The sequence below is a fragment of the Ranitomeya imitator genome, chromosome 1 (assembly GCF_032444005.1).
Source record: "Ranitomeya imitator isolate aRanImi1 chromosome 1, aRanImi1.pri, whole genome shotgun sequence".
NCBI classification, from domain to species: Eukaryota; Metazoa; Chordata; class Amphibia; order Anura; family Dendrobatidae; genus Ranitomeya; species Ranitomeya imitator.
This window is the reverse complement of record NC_091282.1, coordinates 1,183,688,162-1,183,711,638: the sequence shown is the minus strand read 5'-3', so window position 1 is coordinate 1,183,711,638 and position 23,477 is coordinate 1,183,688,162.

Genomic DNA, 23,477 nt, shown 5'->3' with positions numbered 1-23,477 from the left:
CACCAAGCCACTTAGTTATCACTTTTGCCTTGTGACATAGTCTCCATTGTGTTAGGAAAAGCATTGTTCATCATCAAATTGCCCCTGGATGGTTGGAGAAGTTGCTCTGGGAGAAAGTTTGGATCCCATTCTTTATTCATGGCAGTGCTTTTAGGCAAAATTGGGTCCACTCTGTGGTTGAGCTCAGGAGGATTTACAGCTGATATGACTCAGGACTCATGGTAACACTCACCTTTTCTACTCCACAGTCCAATCCTTGTACTTCTTGAGAAGTTATTCTCTCCAATGAATCCACTTTCAGACTGTCTGGGACATCTGGAAGAATGATTGTCCAGAATAGAAAAGGTGAACATTGTCATGAGTTACCAGTTCTGTGTCATAACAACAATATAGTATTCTAGAGACCCTTGATGTCTGGGGGTTTTCATCCATGGATTGGGCGGCTTCACAATTTTGCCTAAGAACACTGTCATGAATAAAGTATGGAATCTAAACATCCTCCAAAAGCAACTTCTCCCAACCATCCAGGAGCAATTTGGTGACAAATTCGCCTATGAGAAATTCAAATAGGCCAATGAATTAGGCAACAACTCTCAATGGGGTACGGCCCATGTTATACATAAGTTCTTAGTGTGTAATGCACCATAACGTGTGCTAATACATGAAATTTCTATTCTTTAACAAAATTTAGAACCTTTTGTTTTTTTTTCGTTTTTTTGGTAGTTTTGTATAGTCAATAATTATCCGTAACGTTATTTCGCATTAGCATTTATTTACCATCCTGAAAATTAAATGTAATGCTATAACGAAAATATCTGTTAAATGTAAATTTCTATTTCAACATATAATCCACCATCTCATAATATTCTTGCATGTGAATATGGTTCTAAAAATAGCCGCTCTGCCATCCGGCTGTTAATTTGCCCCAAAGAAACAATTTCTTCTTCCTCTTGAATTACTTATAAATGTATGACAATTATTTAAACATGAGGGAAATTTCTATTCTATCCAGCTCTGTGGAATTTAAAGCAACTTTTACTTCAAGATGACATCCTAAATGAAAAATATTGAGCCCCAGGGTTAGAAGGGTCATGGGCTCCTTAACAATAAGTTATTGATTCTCAGTTCTTATTTAGGGTGGGTTTTCAAGGGGCATTACAAGAATTATTATACGAACATGGGAGAATGAACGCGGCAGCACTCACCAATCTTGCAGTTCAAGTGTCCTTTATTGAAACACACGGAAATACATCTTCACGGCTCGGGGGAGTGAAACAGACAAGGAGTGCGGCAGACGGGACTTCCGTTTAGCGCGAAACGGCCATCGTCCCGTCTTGAACTGCAAGATTGGTGAGTGCTGCCGCGTTCATTCTCCCATGTTCGTATGACTCATATCTTATTTCACGCGAGCACCTCCTCTCATCACCTCGGACGACCTATTGTGTTAATCACACACCGTTGATAAATCTCTGGACAGTTAGGCTGTGCTGCTCACTTTTTTCTTGTTTTTGCTCACAAGAATTATTATACTCTCCACTTGAAACTACAATTTCTATAATTCCATAGTGGTATACTTCCACCAATTCTCTTCGTTTTGACAAGCCAGCTATACCTCTTTGAAGATGTGTCTATAGCGCCTTCACATGGCTTCATCTAATGACTACAATGCAGTGCATTACTAAAGATGAAACGTCACCGATAGAGTTGGTTGAAACCGTACTCATCTTCTGCACAATTTGGCGCATGCACATTGCGCAGGTAAAGCAGAAGCCGGTACACCTCCCTCAACTGTGCATGTGCTACATATCCAGCCTGTAAAATATCAATGAAGTCAGAAGGGGAAATGCCTGGCTTGTCTTGGTAAGAACAGCACCTCCACTCCGGTGTTGAAGATCATCATTGTGAACCTGTCACCATCCTAGGTAACAGGTTGTGTGGTGGCTTCAAACCTAAACCCAGCTGACATATTCTTAAAAAAGGAAAATTTCATAAAAGAGAATAAAATAAAGTCTATACCTGTTCTCATGGTTTTCTAATATCAATTTTCCTAAACATAATATTATTGCACCAATATCTTTTGCCAAAGTTGACACCCAACTTTTCATAGATATTGGATAGAATATTAATGGTTAAGTTCATCACATATGGTATGTGTGCAGGATATGGCATACTGTAAAAACCTGATAGGTGCTGTTCAACCTTGCATAGGTGGATCTAGTAGAAGATGGCAGTACCTCTTTATTAAAGGACATCTTTTAGCAAACAGATGACTGTTCACATCAAGCACAGAAATAGGTCTTTTTAACAAGGCGAATACTACCACCCCAAAAATGTCTACATTTCTAGGAGGGTTGACAGAAGAATAGTGCAACATAGAATTCTAAGAAATTATGCTTCAGAATGGTTATTTTACAGAAGAGTCATGTATTTTTCAAACAGGCATGACTGTTCACACCAAGCTCATTGCACCCAAGGTGTGGCCAAGCAGTTAGGTGAACCCTACTTACTGGTTTTCCAATCTATATCTGCTCTTCTCTGCCTCCTGTAAAAGCAGAGCTGTCAATTGCGGAAGAGGGCTGGATATAGATGGAAATCAAGTAGGTGGGAAGGAGCCTGTGTAAGATGTGTGAACAATGACTGTCATGTTCCTTAAGGTACCTTCACACTTAGGCTACGTTCACACTAGCGTTATGCTAGTTTGCGTCGGGTTAGCGTCGGGCGACGCAGCGGCGACGCATGCGTCATGCGCCCCTATACTTAACATGGGGGAAGCATGCGTTTTTGTTTGTTGCTTTGTGCGATGCATGCGTCTTTTTTGCCGCAAGCGTCGGACCAAGAAAACGCAACAAGTTGCATTTTACTTGCGTCCGATTTTCGGCAAAAAACGACGCATGCGTTGCAAAACGCAGCGTTTTTGCGTGCGTTTTGCTGCGTTTTTGCGTGCGTTGTGCGTTGCGTCGCCGACGCAGCGGCGCACAACGCTAGTGTGAACGTAGCCTAAGCGACGCTGCAGCGATACCGACAACGATGTCGATCGCTGCAGCATCGCTGTGTGGTCGCTGGAGAGCTGTCACACAGACAGCTCTCCAGCGACCAACGATGCCGGTAACCAGGGTAAACATCGGGTTACTAAGCGCAGAGCCGTGCTTAGTAACCCGATGTTTACCATGGTTACCATCGTAAAAGTAAAAAAAACAAACACTACATACAGTTAGGGCCAGAAATATTTGGACAGTGACACAATTTTCGCGGGTTGGGCTCTGCATGCCACCACATTGGATTTGAATTGAAACCTCTACAACAGAATTCAAGTGCAGATTGTAACGTTTAATTTGAAGGGTTGAACAAAAATATCTGATAGAAAATGTAGGAATTGTACACATTTCTTTACAAACACTCCACATTTTAGGAGGTCAAAAGTAATTGGACAAATAAACATAACCCCAACAAAATATTTTTATTTTCAATATTTTGTTGCAAATCCTTTGGAGGCAATCACTGCCTTAAGTCTGGAACCCATGGACATCACCAAACGCTGGGTTTCCTCCTTCTTAATGCTTTGCCAGGCCTTTACAGCCGCAGCCTTCGGGTCTTGCTTGTTTGTGGGTCTTTCCGTCTTAAGTCTGGATTTGAGCAAGTGAAATGCATGCTCAATTGGGTTTAGATCTGGAGATTGACTTGGCCATTGCAGAATGTTCCACTTTTTGGCACTCATGAACTCCTGGGTAGCTTTGGCTGTATGCTTGGGGTCATTGTCCATCTGTACTATGAAGCGCCGTCCAATCAACTTTGCAGCATTTGGCTGAATCTGGGCTGAAAGTATATCCCGGTACACTTCAGAATTCATCCGGCTACTCTTGTCTGCTCTTATGTCATCAATAAACACAAGTGACCCAGTGCCATTGAAAGCCATGCATGCCCATGCCATCACGTTGCCTCCACCATGTTTTACAGAGGATGTGGTGTGCCTTGGATCATGTGCCGTTCCCTTTCTTCTCCAAACTTTTTTCTTCCCATCATTCTGGTACAGGTTGATCTTTGTCTCATCTGTCCATAGAATACTTTTCCAGAACTGAGCTGGCTTCTTGAGGTGTTTTTCTGCAAATTTAACTCTGGCCTGTCTATTTTTGGTATTGATGAATGGTTTGCATCTAGATGTGAACCCTTTGTATTTACTGTCATGGAGTCTTCTCTTTACTGTTGACTTAGAGACAGATACACCTACTTCACTGAGAGTGTTCTGGACTTCAGTTGATGTTGTGAACGGGTTCTTCTTCACCAAATTAAGTATGCGGCGATCATCCACCACTGTTGTCATCCGTGGACGCCCAGGCCTTTTTGAGTTCCCAAGCTCACCAGTCAATTCCTTTTTTCTCAGAATGTACCCACCTGTTGATTTTGCTACTCCAAGCATGTCTGCTATCTCTCTGATGGATTTTTTCTTTTTTTTCAGCCTCAGGATGTTCTGCTTCACCTCAATTGAGAGTTCCTTTGACCGCATGTTGTCTGCTCACAGCAACAGCTTCCAAATGCAAAACCACACACCTGGAATCCACCCCTGACCTTTTAACTACTTCATTGATTACAGGTTAACGAGGGAGACGCCTTCAGAGTTAATTGCAGCCCTTAGAGTCCATTGTCCAATTACTTTTGGTCCCTTGAAAAAGAGGACGCTATGCATTACAGAGCTATGATTCCTAAACCCTTTCTCCGATTTGGATGTGGAAACTATCATATTGCAGTTGGGAGTGTGCACTTTCAGCCCATATTATATATATAATTGTATTTCTGAACATGTTTTTGTAAACAGCTAAAATAACAAAACTTGTGTCACTGTCCAAATATTTCTGGCCCTAACTGTACTTACCTTCAGCTGTCTGTCCCCGGCGCTGTGCTTCTATGCACTGACTGTGAGCACAACGGCCGGAAAGCAGAGCGGTGACGTCACCGCTGTGCTTTCCGGCTGGCCGACGCTGACACAGGATGCAGGAGGAGTGCAGAGAAGCACAGCGCCGGGGACAGACAGCTGAAGGTAAGTATGTAGTGTTTGTTTTTTTTACTTTTACGATGGTAACCAGGGTAAACATCGGGTTACTAAGCGCGGCCCTGCACTTAGTAACCCAATGTTTACCCTAGTTACAAGTGAAGACATCGCTGAATCGGTGTCACACACGCCGATTCAGCGATGTCAGCGGGTGATCCAGCGACGAAAGAAAGTGCTGGCCTTCTAGCTCTGACCAACGATGGCACAGCAGGATCCTGATCGCTGCTGCGTGTCAAACTGAACGATATCGCTAGCCAGGACGCTGCAACGTCACAGATCGCTAGAGATATCGTTGTGAAGTTGTTTAGTGTGAAGGTACCTTTACTCTGAAGACATCAATTGTGTTAGTGTTATGCGTCTTTTACATATATATTGAGCTATACAGTATATATATTTAGTGTGATAATTATTGATAGTATAATGTAATCCATAGTGTGTAGCAGTGTTATAGGCAATGTTGATAATGTGATGATGTAAAGTATTATAATGTATAGTGATATGATGCATGAAAGACATAGGTTAGGAATTAGGACATAAGGTAGTGTTTGCATAGAATGTAGGTGAAAGGGAATCTTTCCCCAGCAACAGACTGCAGGGTCAGGGAGAGATTTAATCTTGGGACCAGCCCACATGGGTAGGGCTTGGTGCAAGGGCAAGGGGCCTGCTTCCTGAAGTTAGTGAGAGTGAGAGGAGTTAGAGTCTGAAGAAGTGACAAGTGTGCAGTGCTGCCGATTAGGTGAACTAAAGAAAAGGAGACCACAGAACAATGAGGTAGCATGGCTCTAAGAAGAATCCAGAACTCTGAAGTGAGTATAGTGAAAGAATCAGACTTTCATTATAGTTTCTTGGTGGTGTGTGAACAGGTTCCTACAGACTTGTTCATTGTGCAAGTAGCCCAAATGTTTCTGGTTCAGTAATTGTTCTCTTGTTTCTACAAGACTAGGGAGTCCACCACTCCTTTTGGGTCATTTGCATCAAAGCTGTTCCATCCAGCATGTCCACATGATTGAAAATACCCTCTCTGAACCCTGCTTATACAGGTACTATACAGATGATCAGGTTTTTAAATACATCAGATAGGGATTACATACATTAGGTAGGACTTCTCTATATGGGTATACCTTGACGATTGGTGGAGCAGCTTAGTATACTTTTTTTTGCAACAAAACATATCAACTAAATACCCTGTTTTTTCCATCTTTTGATTAGCACTTGCTTATTACTGTGATTTTTTTTACAACAGAGTATTTTGACCTCACTGTGCTCTTTTATGTCTTCAAGTTTCTTGGTGGTGTGTGAACAGTTTCCTACAGACTTGTTCATTCTGCATCGTGTATCATACGTGATGTTTCCGGTCAGTAAAGACCTTTATTGAACATACACTTGTGTCGGGCCACAAAGTGTGCGAGAAAAAATAAAGCAGGCAGCGCTGTGTGCATAGGCGATGTCCGTCCCTAGCGCATGCTCCAGCTCAGTAAAGTCCCATGTTTAACGGAAGTCTGTAGAACCTGTGGTCTTGGCCAGCCAATACCATACTACTGGCGGCCTGCATGGGCACAAGGCCCTCAAAATACTAACCCCCAGGCAGAACCCACTATTGTTTGTAATGTTGCAGGGTGTTGGACACATGACACTCGTCTACAGCTACCACCCTGGGTACCATTAAACCTGAACTGCTCAGATGCTCCAGGGATGCTTTGGGCACTTGTGCTTGGTTTGAATAGTCATTTTGTACTCCCTTTAAGGCATTATTCTGCATGTTTCTACAGATCTAACTGTGTAAGGTTCATACATACCAAAACTGTTTCTGCATTATGAAATAATAGGCAGCACTCTGTGTGCCACCGCATAGTGCAGCATGTGGAAATGTATTTTGCCAGAGAAGCAATGCTTGTAGGATAGATTATCTCAATTAAAGAGGTTGTCCGGTCTAGAATGACAAGTCTTTGGTCACTCTGTGTGACTGCAGACTTCTGACTCTCCCCAGGGCACGCATTGCTCGCTGTTAGGATTTCCAAGGTTTCTGTGCCGGGAGCAGCGGTTATGTATGGAATATGCATATTCCTGGCCAAAACCCAACTAGTGGGCGCATTCTCGCTCCATACACTTGTACTAGAGATGTGGCTGTCCAGTGGGCCATATCCAGTTTAAGGATATGTGCACACAATCAGTATTTGCAGCAGAAAAATCTGCTGCAAAGCTGCTACAAGTACTTATGTGTTGCCAGGAAAAATGCAGCACTTAATACATGCTTTGTTGAGGTGTTTTGTTCATGTGTTCTTGATACGTTTTTGTAACGCCAGCTTGGGCTATGGGGTGCTTGAAACCAGGTCGGATGATTCTTAACACATGGCAGCAGTGACCCGGTCCGTGGCTCTGGGCATGCAATAAAAGTGATGAGGGAATGTTTGTAGGGGATTTCACGTGACGCCTCCTGTGGTGTTCGGCAATTGGGGACCACTGGGGCTGATGGCGTTGCAGCTGAAATGGTTCTGCTCCCCACAGGTGGAGCAAGGGCCCAGGGCTATGAGTACAGTCTATCAAGGACCATGGCTGTTGTGGTGCAGGACTGATTGTGCAGGAAAGAACTGGAGGACACAGTGACTGTAGTTTCTTTAACCTTTAATGGCAGATGCAGTCTGGGGCACTGGTGACAGGCGGTCATGGAGATCCAGGCAGCCTGGAAGCATTTCAGGGTCCATCTAGCCAAGTGGATTTGTAGGCCTTCCCTCTGCGCTGCTCCCTAGGTCCTTGGTGCTTTAAGCTCCCCTCAAGTCCCTGCTACAGTCGATCCATGAAATGGAACATTTCCCCGCATGGTAGGCAGCTTAAGCCTGTTCCAGGTGTCACTCCCTCGTGGTGACTCCGGGCTCTCATATGCTGCTGTACCTCAGGGTGTCAGCAAGGGCCAGGAGACCTGCAATCTCCTGCCCTCCGGTTTTAGTTGCTGGGTCTGCAGTCTCCACACAACCACGGACTCTGGTGTCCGGTCTTTGGCGCTCAGTCCTGGGTGAGCTCAGTCGCAGCTCCAATCCCCCAGGTTCTCCTCACTTGCCTCTTCCTCCTTCACTGTCTGCTCCCCAAACTAACACTCACTCTCCTTCACTAACCCTGCCTCCAGGCCAGAATTTATAGGGAAGCTTCCCTAAAACAGGTGTTAGAGCTCCCCCTTCTGGTCTGGAGTCTGGAAGGTGTTGTATGCTGACGTTACCTGGTAAAGGGACCCCTCTTTGCTCCCAGGCATGACATCACCCCTGATGAGGGAGGCAATGCCACTACGGCAACTGGACTCCTGGGGTGCCACATTTTTCCCCTGAATTAGTATGGGTGGAATCAGCAGAAACGCTGAAATATATTTAAATCAGCAAGTAAAAAAGAAGCAACATGTACATGAGACTTAAAAAATCACATTCACTTTGCTGCTACTAGGAAATCCTGGTGACAATTCTGCACATAAAAAAACACGACAAAACTGCAACGTGTGCACAGACACTAAGCATGTGTCTCATATGTAGGTCTTGCTAAGACTTAAGAGGAGTCTGTTGGGCACAAAATGACTTTTCAAACCAAGTGCCGGTGCTCAGTGCACCCATAGCATGGCCAAACACTCCAATATACCTTCTCATCAACTCGAGGAAAAAAAAGGGACATGTGCATGAACACTTAGACTAATACGGTCGTCTGCATCCTCCCTAAAGAGGCGTTGTTATTGCTTCCATGCCAAAAAGTCTGTTACCATCAGCACATATTAATAAAGCCAGTCAGAATTTCCGTAGGCACAATGGAGAAATGTTACAGCATTATGTTTTTTTATGAGTATTACCAGTTCTTACCATAAGACCATGTTCACACGTTCAGTATTTGGTCAGTATTTGACATCAGTATTTGTAAGCCAAAACCAGGAATGGGTAATAAATACTGAAGTGGCGACGTGTTTCTATTCTACTTTTCTTCTGATTGTTCCTCTCCTGATTTTGGCTTACAAATACTGCTGTGAAATACTGACCAAATACTGAACGTATGAACATGGCATTAACAGATCTATCAGGAGAGATGGAAAGTCCTCTTTGAGCTGTTTCTTGACAGAGATATGGCAGAATGTACTGTATTTTCTATGACTTCTACTTTTTGCCGTAACAGTTCCAGATCAGGAAATCCCATTTCACAATAGATAATTAAATTACCCCTGTATTTACATCAGTGATAAAGTTAAGGATAAATTGACTTTCCCCTGTGGATATGAATCATGAATGACACAGAAGAATAATTTTCCTTATCCTTAGTAATCCCTTTTAAGCTAATACCTCCAAGTCATTATGCCCACGACTCTCATCCTCTAGAACAATGTGCCCTGTTGACACATTTCAATGTATTTCTAATGCACTCGTGTTTTTAGTCGTTAAATGCACCAATTTACTAATCAGGATAATTAAAAAGCTCCTACACAAGAATATTTTTTTTCCGTAAAAATCGTCTATACTTCATTTTGGTTAACTTCACCATATAAATAATTGACTCCATTGCAGATTTCAATCTTCTTATCTCTGCAAGACATTACTTTTCCATCTTTCTCTTCCCTCTGCTCGCTATGTGAACTGGTTATTCATTTTATATGTCTCATTTATCTCAGGGATTTCTAATTGTCATCCATATCAGATTCCTAAGATCCAGGAAGGCGATTAACAATTACAGCGGCATTCACAATTATTCAACCCCATTGTAAATCAAGTTTGTTAACAAAATTAAACTTATTGCTGTTGGCAATAAACCAATCAAACAGGAACAATGTAATTTGCTCAACTCAACTAATATAAAATGTGGCTTCTCCAAATTCATCACAAAATGCCACAGGTACTGGGTCCTGCAGTCTCATGCCCTTTCCTGACAAGCATCTTTAGTATTAAGTACAGCAATAGGGATGAGCGAACGTGCTCTGTGATAATCAGATATCACTCGAGTATTTGGGTGCTCGGATGTGCTTGTTTCTCGATGAGCAGTGGCTGGTGCTCGGATTTGAAGATCGAATCCCCACCATGCATGTTGGCGTCTGTTACACAGACAATAAGCACGTGGGGTTGCCTGCCAGTCACAGTAATGCCGTACTCATCTTGGTAGTGGCATTACTGTGATTGATTGGCCGTATTACCTCATCAGAGGTTATAAAAGGAAAGGCGAAACCACGCTCATTGCACAGCTCATGGACAGTTCTGATTGGAGAGAGAGAGGAGTTATTCGGGCCTGTGTATGCACAATTTAACTAATCAGAATGCTGGTGCTGATGCTGAACCATCATACTAACAGTCCTTCTAAGGGCTAATCTTGTGCTTTGCTGTTTGTATCAGATGCATTCTGCATTTATCCCCAGGACATTTTCAGGAGCAGGGATAGTGGCAGAATACAGCCTCTAGGCAGGGCTTAGGGCTTTGCAGCCCATTGCTAAATGTATAGCTGCTGCACGTGACCACATTCTTTTTTTTGGCGGGTGAAAAAATTGACTATATTGTCATCCATACAGTTTAACGTTGTTAGGGTTACATTACAGTGTTATATAAAACCCCAAAAAGTTAAATTGTTTTTCTGGATTTAATTTGTCGTTCATAGAGTTTAATGTGGTTAATCTTACGTTACAGTGGGATATAAAACTCCAAAAAAAGTTCAAAAATGTTTTATGGATTCATCCATAGACTTTAACGCACTGCTTAGTGTTACATTATGGTTGTATATAAAACTAAAAAAAAAATGTTCAGAAATATTTTCTGGATTCAAGTAGTCATTCATAGAGTTTAACGAGCTTAGTGTTACATTACGGAGGTATAAAAAACTCAAAAAAAGTTCATATTTTTTTCTCGATTCAAATAGTCATACTGTACATACAGTTCAATGTTCTGTGTAAAATTATGGTGGTTTACAGTTTTTAAAAACTGCTTGGCCTGCTACAGTTGACCAATTTTTTTTCAAAATACGTAAGGCGTGTGGTAAGGGATGGGGTAGAGGAAGTGCTGATAATGGTGCATGCAGCCGCCAAGGATGTGGGGCAGGTGCGACTACACCTGTTGCTTTAGCACAGAAAACACGTCCATCCACGACACATAGCTTCCTGTCCCACTCTGCAGGGTGGCAAAGGACACCACTTCTGAAGCCACACCAGTACGAACAGTTGGTCGGTTGTATAGCAAGTAAGGCTTCCAGCATGCTTGCCAGCACCACTTAGTCTTCCACATGGTCCAGTCTTACCAGCCAACAGTCTGGACCACTGAATCCTCACCGTGATACTCCTTCATTCCACCATGTTGAGTCCCAGGAGACCAGTGATCCAACAGTAGTACAATCCAATGAGCTCTGAACAGCATCATTTCTTGATTGTGGTCTCTCACCCTGCAGGCTCCAAGAGGGGCAAGAGGAGATGCTGTGTAGTGATGCAGAAAACTTAGAGCAGCCACAGTCATAAGATCATGACAATGGGGAACAGTACATTTTCTCTCAGGCGGTAGATGATAAAGAGACACAGTTGCTGATAAGTCAGGTTGTTAAATTGCAAAGTCAGGAGGACCAGGGTGCGGTGGTGGAAGATGAGGTGGTGGATGAAGAAGCTGTGCCCCCTGGTGGCATAAACTTATTTGAACTGTAGTGTGAGAAATAATTCAGATAAATTCCCATGCTACAGTTGAAATGAGTTTATGCCACCAGGGGGCGCAGCTTCGGTGACGGCACTGCAAGTCCCCCAAGCTCCATTACCTCCATTTCATGCATTCCCCAGTCTCTTACAGCCTGGAGCGGCTGCATTAGCAGCCTCTTGGTTGTAACTGTATTTAGCCCCTTCAGAGGGATTTACAGCGTGGGACATGACTGTACGGCGGACAGGTATGGGGTATTATTGCTTTTTTATTTTCCTTTTTTTTCAGGAGAACGAGGGTCGTCAGTTGGATTGAGCATACAATAAAGATAATAAAACCCCATGTGTTTATTTATTTCATTAAAATACTTTATTCTTAATGTGTGTGTATTTTTAACCCTTTACTAATATTGGATTAATAATGGATAGGTGTCTTATTGACATCTCTCCATTATTAACCAGGCTTAACGTCACCTTACAATAGCAAGGTGACATTAACCCCTTATTACCCCATATCCCACTGCTACAGGGGAGTGGGAAGAAAGTTGCTAAGTGCCAGAATAGGCGCATCGGCCTTTTTTGGGGTGGCTGGGGGCAGATGTTTTCAGCCAGGGGGGCCAATAACCATGGTCCCTCTCTAGGCTATTAATATCTGCCCTCAGACACTGGCTTTCCCACTCTGGAGGAGAAAATTGCACAGGAGCCCACGCCAGTTTTTTCCGTGATTTAACACTTAATTTTAACACCTAGAGCTCCAAAATTTTGCACACACAAACTACTAACATTATTAGCGAGGAATATGTAAAAATATAATGGATATGAAATGGTTTACTGTATGTAAACCATGTCTCATATCCTGTCGGGTTTGGTAAGGAGTTAGCAAAAGCCGGCAATAGAATTACTGGCTTTTATGCTATCTAGCTCTGTATTAAATATAAATATATATATATATATATGTGTCTCACTGACATATATATATATATATATATATATATATAGACTGTATATATGTTTTCACGAATATTTGAGGCCATGGATCCATTATATGTCCATTTTGCAAGCCGGCGAGAAAATCTCGCCATACGGATGACACATGGATATTTTTTGGAGCAAAAATCGCATCCTCGCATTGAATACGGATCACTGTTCAGGAACTTTTCTGCGTATCTCAACCATAAAAAATGGACCGTAATTTCATACTTTAGGTCTCACCCCAGCCTTAAGTGTTCCGCAGTCTTGGATTTTTTTAAACAGAGTTCTGAGAAAATAAAAATGTCTAGATCAGCAGGGGCCTGACCACTAAGATCCTAACCACCCCCAGCATGATCAGGCACATGTCATCTAAGCACCCGACTTGGTGGGCCGAATGCCTGGGTCCAGTATTGGTGCCAGCGGTGACACAGCTGACTCTTCCCTTGTGCTAGGTGCTTCTCGATCCCCTGTCCATGGCACTGCACAGAAGCCTCCCACCCTGCACCTGTCCATGCAAATTCTGAGGCCTTCCCAGAGTTTCCAGAGCTTCTGGTCATGGTATGTCATCACTCAACACTAGTAGCAATTGCCCAACCATGGAGGAGAGACAAATGAAACACACATTAGGTACAGTAAAAGCAGTAGCACACTATTAAAGGCTTGGGCCAATTTAATGACACCCTCCCAGCGTCCATGCCCTGATGACTGGATATTTTTGACAAGTTGAGAACATTTTTTAAAGATGGTCACACAATACCTGGCCGACAAAACCATCAAACTTCTTAATTCCTCTGCGAATTTCAACTATTGGGTCTCAAAGCTGGACCTCTGGCATGTGCTGTCCCTCTATGCCTTGGAGATATTCTGCTACCCTGCCTCTAGCGTCTTGTTTGAGTGGGTTTTAAATACCGCCAGGGGATGGGGGGTTATAACAGACAGGTGCTTTTGGCTATCAATAGAAAATGATGACAAGCTTACTGTGATAAAAATTAACAAAGCCTGGATTAGCCCCAATTTACACACCACTAGGTGACATTAGCACATAAAGTGTTTTTAATGTTCAATTTTTGAATGTGGCTCACCATTTGTTGCCATCAAGGATCTATGGATGACTGGATGACCCTACCTATAATTTTTTCCTGGGTTTGCACTTAATGCAAATCCTTTATGGGTGTTGTGGTACATAAACTACACTTTCAATATATTTGAATGAAGCCCACCAGTTGTTGCTTTCAAGAGTGTATGGATGACTGAATTACCCTCCTTTTAACTTTTTCCTGACTTTGCACTGTGTGCAAAGCCTTTATGATTTGAAGCGTTCCACAACTACACTTTCTTTATTTTTTTATGAAGTACTCCAGTTGGTGCCTTAAAGGGTGTATGGATGTCCCTGCTTGAAATTTTTGGCAGGCTTTGCACTGTCTGCACATATTTTATGAGTATGGAAGTGCTATAGTTGGTGCTTTCAAAGGTGTATGGATGACCCGACCCTGCTTGTAATTTTTGGCAGTCTTTGCACTCAGTGCAAAGACTTTATGAGTTTAGGAGTACCAATACATGACAATTTGAACAGAATGTGTATGATGTCGTCTTCTAATACAGGCTGTATCTGAGAACCTCTTCCATCCAATTTCTGGCAGTTCTTGCTTCCTTCATAAATTACACTGAAATTTCCAATTTTTTAATAAATATTTCAAGTTTTGGTTTACTTAAATCATTTTATTTGTAAAATAATTTTTAAATTATGTCTTATATACAAATCTTTACACCGAAAAAAATGTTTCTTAACATTTTTTCCTGTAAACGCCAATTTCTCTTTGATTTTGAATATTTTATTGTCAGTTCTTAAATTGGAGTAAAAGTGTGACTGGGAGTCAGAGATGCTTCCCCATGCTGCGCTCCTTCCATTCAGAACTTTTTCCATCCATTTCAACATTTTTATTGCCCCCCAGACATCCTTGTAGGGTCTGCCTGAAAAATGCTAGGATTTCCCATTGACTCCTATTATACTCATTACTCGAAACGAGTATTTGAACATTAGGAATTGCTCAATTCAAGTAACAAACATTTGAACATTTTAGTGCTCACTCATACAACACCCTTCACTGTTATGACCCACTGTAAATGTGATGCATACCTTCTTGAGGAGTACTAGGCCATGCCATATGGACAATGGACCCAGTTCACTAATATTCTTGGGTTTGTGTGCTGTAACCTTGTAACCTCCCTTTTCAAATCCCATCAAAGATTTTCTATGAGGTTTAAGTGTTCAAGTCAAAAGAGTGTGATTGACATTTCAAAAACATCCAGGACTTTTTCTGAATCTAAGCCATGGTGGACTTTGAGATATGTTTGGGATCATTGTTCTGTTGGATATTTTAATGATGCCAAAGCTTCAGCTTTATCACAAAAGGCATGACATTTTCTTCTAGGATCTCCTGGCACTTGATTGAATCATTCTTCCCCTCCAGATGTGAAGATTTCCAGTGCCAGAAAATGCAAAGTAGCAGTAGGGCATCACAGAGCTACCACCATGCTTTACTATCAGCAGCTTTATTTTTTCAGCATGTGCTTTGTTTTTTCTCATCCAGACATACTGCTGAAAATAAAGGCCTGAAAAGTCCTAGTTTTGCATTATCGTTCAACAGAACAGAATCGCTAAACTACTGTGGCAAATTTGTATAGTTTTGAGTATGATGGAGCAAACCTTTTAGTTTTTTTAGGCCAGTAGATGTGTATATCTTGCAGTTCAGAGTTAGGTGTCCTGGCTTCAGTGCCAGGCTTTGCTCCCATCTCCTATGGCCTAATCTCTGTGTCCTAGTCTGCCCTTGGTTACTATAGTAACCTAGCAAGCACCTCTCATGTCATCAGCCAAAGCCATGCTCAGGCAGTTATGTACTGATTGAGTTTTCAGGTAGTACAATATTCTCCTACCAAGTGTTTGTCTGGAGTCAAGCCACATTTTCAACCTGACTCAGCTCAAACTGAGTGTGTAATTGTGAATTAATATCAGTTCAGCGTGCTCCAGACTGCTATTCTGCAACAAGCTATTATTTCCAAGCTTAGTTCTGCTGATTTTAGTGTTGTTCAGACCTTCAACTTTGTTGCAAAAATTTATTTTATAACAAATTTGTCTCTGCAAATCATAGCGGTGTTCACACTTTCAACTCATCTGCAATAAGGTACTTGACATTCTATTTCAGGTGTTGGTCAAACCTTCAATCCTGTTGCAACAAGACACCAAACATCTCTAATTTTGCTGTATCCAGTTAACTATTAAATATCTCATCTCAGCCATCCTAATGCTGCGAGTTCTTCATCTTTGCTGTGCCAAATTCCTGATGTCCGACACATCTCAGCTACCTTCCTGCTGTCATATCTCCTACTCTGCAGTTCTCGCTCCATCTACACTTTTAACTATGCTGCATCTTCTTCTACATCCACCTCCTTCCTGCATATCCAGCTCTACTGGTCCACACTGTTCTATGTGCTGTCCAGGATTTTCAGCTTTGCTATATTATTGCTTTTAGTTTATGCTGCTCAACCTGACCAATAGTTTAGAGAATCCTGCTCTCCAATTGAAACCATAACAGAATACTCGGGCCACTGATTTCAAAGACCATCTAAATGTTTGCCACTGGATAATGGTCACTTATATGGACTGATTATGCAAGCTGTTGTTGAGGTTGTTTAAGCTATGTTTGACCTCTCTTTGGGTCCTTTGTCTCAAACATCTGTTTTTTGTCCAACTACTCAACATCTGCCACAGCCACACTCCCATCTGGGGCATTCTTCTTGGAGATCACCACCACATCTGACTACAATCATTGCCAAAAGTTTACACAAATTTTGTTTTTCACAAATATTGCTTCGTCAGTGTTTTTAAATCTTTTATTCACATGTTGCTATGGCTAATAAGTACAATTCTAAGTATTTCATAAGCTTTTAAACTTTTTTCAAATACATCAAGTTTACGGAAAGACTCAACATTTAAAGCGTTGTCTCCTATTTGTCAAGACTTCTGTCCTTTACCCTGGCAGCTGGATATCCACTTCTTGGTCAAATCCTGACTGATGACTGACCATTCTTGCCTAATCAATGCCTGGAGTTTATCACAATTTATGTGTTTTTGTTTTTCCAACCATTTTTTGAGAACTGACCAAAGATTCTCAATGGGATTGATATCTGGGCCGTTTCCTGGTTATGGATCCAAAATTTCAATATTTTGTTTACCTAACCACTAAGTTACTACTTTTTCCTTGTAGTATTGCACTGCATCGTGCTGGAAAAAGCATTGTTCAACTACAAATATCTCCTGTATCGTTGGAAGAAGCTGCTCTTGGAGCATGGCAATGTTCTCATGCAAAACTGTGAGTGAGTCCACTCCATGGATGAAAAGCAACTCCACAGATAAATGTTCTCATGATTAGTGTTGAGCGATACCTTCCGATATTTGAAAGTATCGGTATCGGATTGTATCGGCCGATATACGAAAAATATCGGATATCACCGATACCGATACCCGATACCAATACAAGTCAATGGGACACAAATATCGGAATGTATCCTGGGATCCATATTCATGTAAAAAATAAAGAATAAAAATAAAAAATATGGATATACTCACCCCTCCGGCGGACCCTGGACCTTAGCGGTGTAACCGGCAGCCTCCGTTCCTAAGAATGAGCAGGTGAAGGACCTTCGATGACGTCGCGGCTTGTGATTGGTCGCGTGACCGCTCATGTGACCGCTCACGCGACCAATCACAAGCCGCGACGTCATCACAGGTCCTTCACTCGCTCATTCTTAGGAACGGAGGCTGCCGGTTGCAGCGGTTACAACCAGGGCGCGTCCAAGGGTGAGTATATCCATATTTTTTATTTTTATTCTTTATTTTACACATGAATATTCATCCCGATCCCGATTCCCGATATCGCAAAAATATCAGAACTCGGTATCGGAATTCCGATACCGCAAATATCGGCCGATACCTGATACTTGCGGTATCGGAATGCTCAACACTACTCATGATGCTTTAGTGTTGGCAGACACAGGACTCATGGCTTTGCTCACCTTTTCTTTTGTGGGCAATCATTCTTACAGATGTTCCAGTCTGAAAGGAGCTTCATCAGAAAATAAAGACTTTATCCCAGTCCACTGCCATCCAATCCCTTCATATTCCTGCAAACTTATTTTCTCCTACCATTGATAACCTCAAAATATGAGTGGACATTCAAAAATACAGAGATTATGAAAAACTCCATGCACTGATTAGGCAAGAGTGGGTTGCTGTTTGTCAGGATTTGGCACAAAGGCTGATCCAGTATGCCAGGGTGAATTGCAGAAGTTATGAAAAATAAAGAGTCATCACTGCAAATATTGAGTCTTTGCATAAACTTGATGAACTTGCCAATTAAAAGGGTAAGCATTTATGAAATGCTTAATAATTGTACTTCAGTAACTATAGAAAGCATCTGATTCAAAGATCTAAAAATACTGAAGCAACAAACTTTGTGAAAATCAAATTTGTATCAGTCTCAAAACTTATGGCCATGACTGTACTCCTGCTCACGTTGATGAAGATCCCAAGGACTGTCGAAACTTTAACCCCTTCCTGACCTTGCGATTTTCCATTCTTGCGATTTCGTTTTTCCCTCCCCCTATTCCAAGAGCTATAAGTTTTGTATTTTCCATCCTCATAGCCGTATGAGGGCTTCTTTTCTGCAGGACGAGTTGTTCTTTTGAATGACATCATTCATTTTATCATGTCATGCACTGGCAAGTGGGAAAAAATTCCAAGTACCGTATATATTTGAGTATAAGCTGAGATTTCCAGCCCATTTTTTTGGGGCTGAAAGTCCCCCTCTCGGCTTATACTCGAGTCATACCCGGGGGTCGGCAGGTGAGGGGGAGCGGGGGCTGTCTAGTTATACTTACCTACTCCCGGCGCGGTCCCTGCAGGTCCCTGCTTCTTCCAGTGCTGCATCTTCCTGTATTGAGCGGTCACATTTTACCGCTCATTACAGAAATGAATATGCGGCTCCACCTCCCATAGAGGTGGAGCCGCATATTCATGACTGAAAATGAGCGGTAACTGTGACCGCTCAATACAGCAAGAAGATGCAGCGCCGGGAGAAGCAGGGACTGCAGGGACCGCGCCGGGAGTAGGTAAGTATACGGGGAGGGGAGCGCTGCGCGATATTTACCTGCTCCTCGTTCCAGTGCGGCTCCGTCTCCAGCGTCCTCTAGCAGTGACGCTCAGGTTAGAGGGTCAGTGCTGGAGACGGAGCCGCACGAGGCGCAGGTAAATATTGAAAGCGCCGGCGTCCTGAGCGAAGAGAGGTGAGTATGTGATTTTTTTTTTTATTGCAGCAGCATTATATATGGCACAGCTTTCTATGGAGCATCTATGGGGTAATAATCAACGGTGCAGAGCAATATATATGGCACAGCTTTATAAGGAGCATCTATGGGGCCATAATGAACGGTGCAGAGCATTATATGTGGGGCAGCTTTCTATGGAGCATCTATGGGGCCATACTGAACAGTGCAGAGCATTCTATATGGGGCACAGCTTTATAAGGAGCATCTATGGGGCCATAATGAACGGTGCAGAGCATTCTATATGTGGCACAGCTTTATGTGGAGCATCTATGGGGCAATAATCAACGGTGCAGAGCATTCTATATGGCACAGCTTTATAAGGAGCATCTATGGGGCCATAATCAACGGTGTAGAGCATTCTATATGGCACAGCTTTATAAGGAGCATGTATGGGGCCATAATCAAAGGTGCAGAGCATTCTATATGGGGCACAGCTTTATAAGGAGCATCTATGGGGCCATAATCAACGGTGCAGAGCTTTCTATATGGCACAGCTTTATAAGGAGCATCTATGGGGCCATAATGAACGGTGCAGAGCATTCTATATGGGGCACAGCTTTATATGGGGCCATAATGAAAGGTGCAGAGCATTATATGTGGGGCACAGCTTTATAAGGAGCATCTATGGGGCCATAATGAACGGTGCAGAGCATTCTATATGGCACAGCTTTATATGGAGCATCTATGGGGCCATAATGAACGGTGCAGAGCATTATATATGGGGCACAGCTTTATGTGGAGCATCTATGGGGCCATAATGAACGGTGCAGAGCATTCTATATGGCACAGCTTTATATGGAGCATCTATGGGGCCATAATGAACGGTGCAGAGCATTATATATGGGGCACAGCTTTATGTGGAGCATCTATGGGGCCATAATGAACGGTGCAGAGCATTATATGTGGCACAGCTTTATATGGAGCATCTATGGGGCAATAATGAACAGTATGGAGCATCTATTTTTATTTTTGAAATTCACCGGTAGCTGCTGCATTTCCACCCTAGGTTTATACTCGATTCAATAAGTTTTCCCAGTTTTTTGTGGCAAAATTAGGGGGGTCGGCTTATACTCGAGTATATACGGTACTTTGAAATTGCAAACAAAAAGGCAATTCCACAATTGTTTTTTAGTGTTTTTATTTACTGTACCATATTCACTATATTGTAAATCTGACATGGCAATATAATTATCCATGTCACTAAGAGTAGGCAGATACCAAATAGTTATATATTTTTTTAAGTGATGAAAAAAAATTCGGAAATTTGAAGGAAAAAAAAATTGCTCTAGACCCACAGCGTTTTCATTTTTTAGTGTACGGGGCTGTGTGAGGGCTTATTTTTTGCTACCTTTGCTACCTGAGCTGACGTTTTTATTGATAACATTTTGGGGTAGATATGATATTTTGATTGCCTCTTATTGCATGTTACTTCAGTTTTGCAGTGGCCAAAACACACAATTATGGCCTTTTTTATTTTCTCGCTACGCTATTTACCAATTGGAATAATTTATTTTAGCAGTGTTTTAGCAGAAATCACGTTCTTCTATGAGGATATAGGCCCAGGGTTCATCAGCAGACCCTCGGCAGTCATGACAATCCTTTGGCGCCCCGCGATCATGTGACTGGGGTGCGCATGGATGGGATTTATGATGCGCTTTCTGCCAAAGCATGTTAAATCCTATTGTCAGCGATTGACATCGGGATTTAACTGGTTAACAGTCGTGGGCAGAGCACCACTCCTCTCGCATCTGTTAAAGGCACATGATGACTGATTAAATCAGTCATAATGTACAGGGAAAGATGTGGGATTGGAATGCGAGCCCCTATCAAAGGTAGGGACACGACCTTTGCCGTAAATATACGTCAATGGTCATGAAGGGATTAAGCAATGAACTGTACACTTTGAATTTTCTGTCCAATGTCTTTTCTTCTGACCAGATCCTATCACCTTACTCAAGAATTTTTTTTGTCTACATTGTAGTGAAAAGGATCAGTATCTGCTAGACTTTTCTAAACTCAACAGGAAAACGTAAAACTCAAAAAGGAGAGATTTCCTTGTGGCTGAAAATATGCTCCACCAAAGACAAGCTCATTATGCTTGCATCTATAATTTTCAGTTGATCTGAATTCGCATGACATGCCTCCATTGATTCTAGAGCTGCAGAGAATTTTATTGACCTCTCATTAGCCAGTTGGCTGAAAACTCAATTTGTTTCTCTTCAGATCCTTCTGAATCTTATCTGATCAGATGGTTTAGCAATTGTTGATGGTCTCACCCAGTTTTAGACTGAGAAGGTGACTCTTCAAGTTGCAGCACTATACAACAAGGACATTTTTTTTACTTTTGCCACTTTCTAATACTTAGGTGCTCTTGGGACTTCTGGGGCATAATTCTATATCCTCTATGATTGGTTATCTGACCCAAAACCTCAACCACCTCTTCTCTGATTCCAACAACTCCAATTTCCCTTATTCATATCACAAAGATACCTTTTCTAAACCTTTTGTCAAGATAGTCAAGATAGAAAAATGTCTCTTTAAGATTCATATAATTGTTGTTTCTCAAATACATCTTCTCTTTTAGAGGTCTGCATATGGCCATGGAGAAAGTGTCTGTTATTCTGGATTAGCAAAAACCTTGAAACCTTTTTCCTTGAAACCCTATTAAGGTTCCTTGGCTTTGCAAACTATTACCAGCAGTTCATTAAAAACGAATCTCAAATGAAAACTCTTTTCTCACTAGGGAGGACGCTAAATCTCAAAACTTGTTAGGTTCTGCTATTGAAGCTTTCAAGCAACTTCAATCTTTGCTTTTTCTACTTCTGTGGTTCTACACTATGCAGATGTTAACAGGCTGTTCTTGCGTCATACATAGTAACATAGTGACATAGTTATTAACCCCTTAAGCCCCGAGGGTGGTTTGCACGTTAATGACCGGGCCAATTTTTACAATTCTGACCACTGTCCCTTTATGAGGTTATAACTCTGGAACGCTTCAACAGATCCCAGTGATTCTGACATTGTTTTCTCGGGACATATTGTACTTCATGATAGTGGTAAAAATTCTTTGATAGTACCTGCGTTTGTTTGTGAAAAAAACGGAAATTTGGCGAAAATTATGAAAATTTCGCAATTTTCCAAATTTGAATTTTTATGCAATTAAATCACAGAGATATATCACACAAAATACTTAAAAATTAACATTTCCCACATGTTTACTTTACATCAGCACAATTTTGGAACCAAAAATTTTTTTTTGTTAGGGAGTTATAAGGGTTAAAAGTTGACCAGCAATTTCTCATTTTTACAACACCATTTTTTTTTAGGGACCACATCTCATTTGAAGTCATTTTGAGGGGTCTATATGATAGAAAACACCCAAGTGTGACACCATTCTAAAAACTGCACCCCTCAAGGTGCTCAAAACCATATTCAAGAAGTTTATTAACCCTTCTGGTGCTTCACAGGAATTTTTGGAATGTTTAAATAAAAATGAACATTTAACTTTTTTTCACAAAAAATTTACTTCAGCTCCAATTTGTTTTATTTTACCAAGGGTAACAGGAGAAAATGGACCCCAAAATTTGTTGTACAATTTGTCCTGAGTACACCGATACCCCATATGTGGGGGTAAACCACTGTTTGGGCGAATGACAGAGCTCTGAAGCGAAGGAGCGCCATTTGAGTTTTCAATGCAAAATTGACTGGAATCGAGATGGGACACCATGTTGCGTTTGGAGAGCCCCTGATGTGCCTAAACATTGAAACCCCCCACAAGTGACACCATTTTGGAAATTAGACCCCCTAAGGAACTTATCTAGAGGTGTGGTGAGCACTTTGACCCACCAAGTGCTTCACAGAAGTTTATAATGCAGAACCGTAAAAATAAAAAATCATATTTTTTCACAAAAATTATCTTTTTGCCTCCAATTTTTTATTTTCCCAAGGGTAAGAGAAGAAATTGGACCCCAAAAGTTGTTGTACAATTTGTCCTGAGTACGCTGATACCCCATATGTTGGGGTAAACCCCTGTTTGGGCACACGGGAGAGCTCGGAAGGGAAGGAGCGCCGTTTTACTTTTTCAACGCAGAATTGGCTGGAATTGAGATCGGACGCCATGTCGCGTTTGGAGAGCCCCTGATGTGCCTAAACAGTGGAAACCCCTCAATTATAACTGAAACCCTAATCCAAACACACTCTTAACCCTAATCCCAACAGTAACCCTAACCACAGCTCTAACCCTGACACACCCCTAACCCTAATCCCAACCCTATTCCCAACTGTAAATGTAATCTAAACCCTAACCGTAACTTTAGCCCCAACCCTAACCCTAACTTTAGCCCCAACCCTAACTGTGGCCCCAACCCTAACTGTGGCCCCATCCCTAACCCTAGCCCTAACCCTAGCCCTAACCCTAGCCCTAACCCTAGCCCTAACCCTAGCCCTAACCCTAGCCCTAACCCT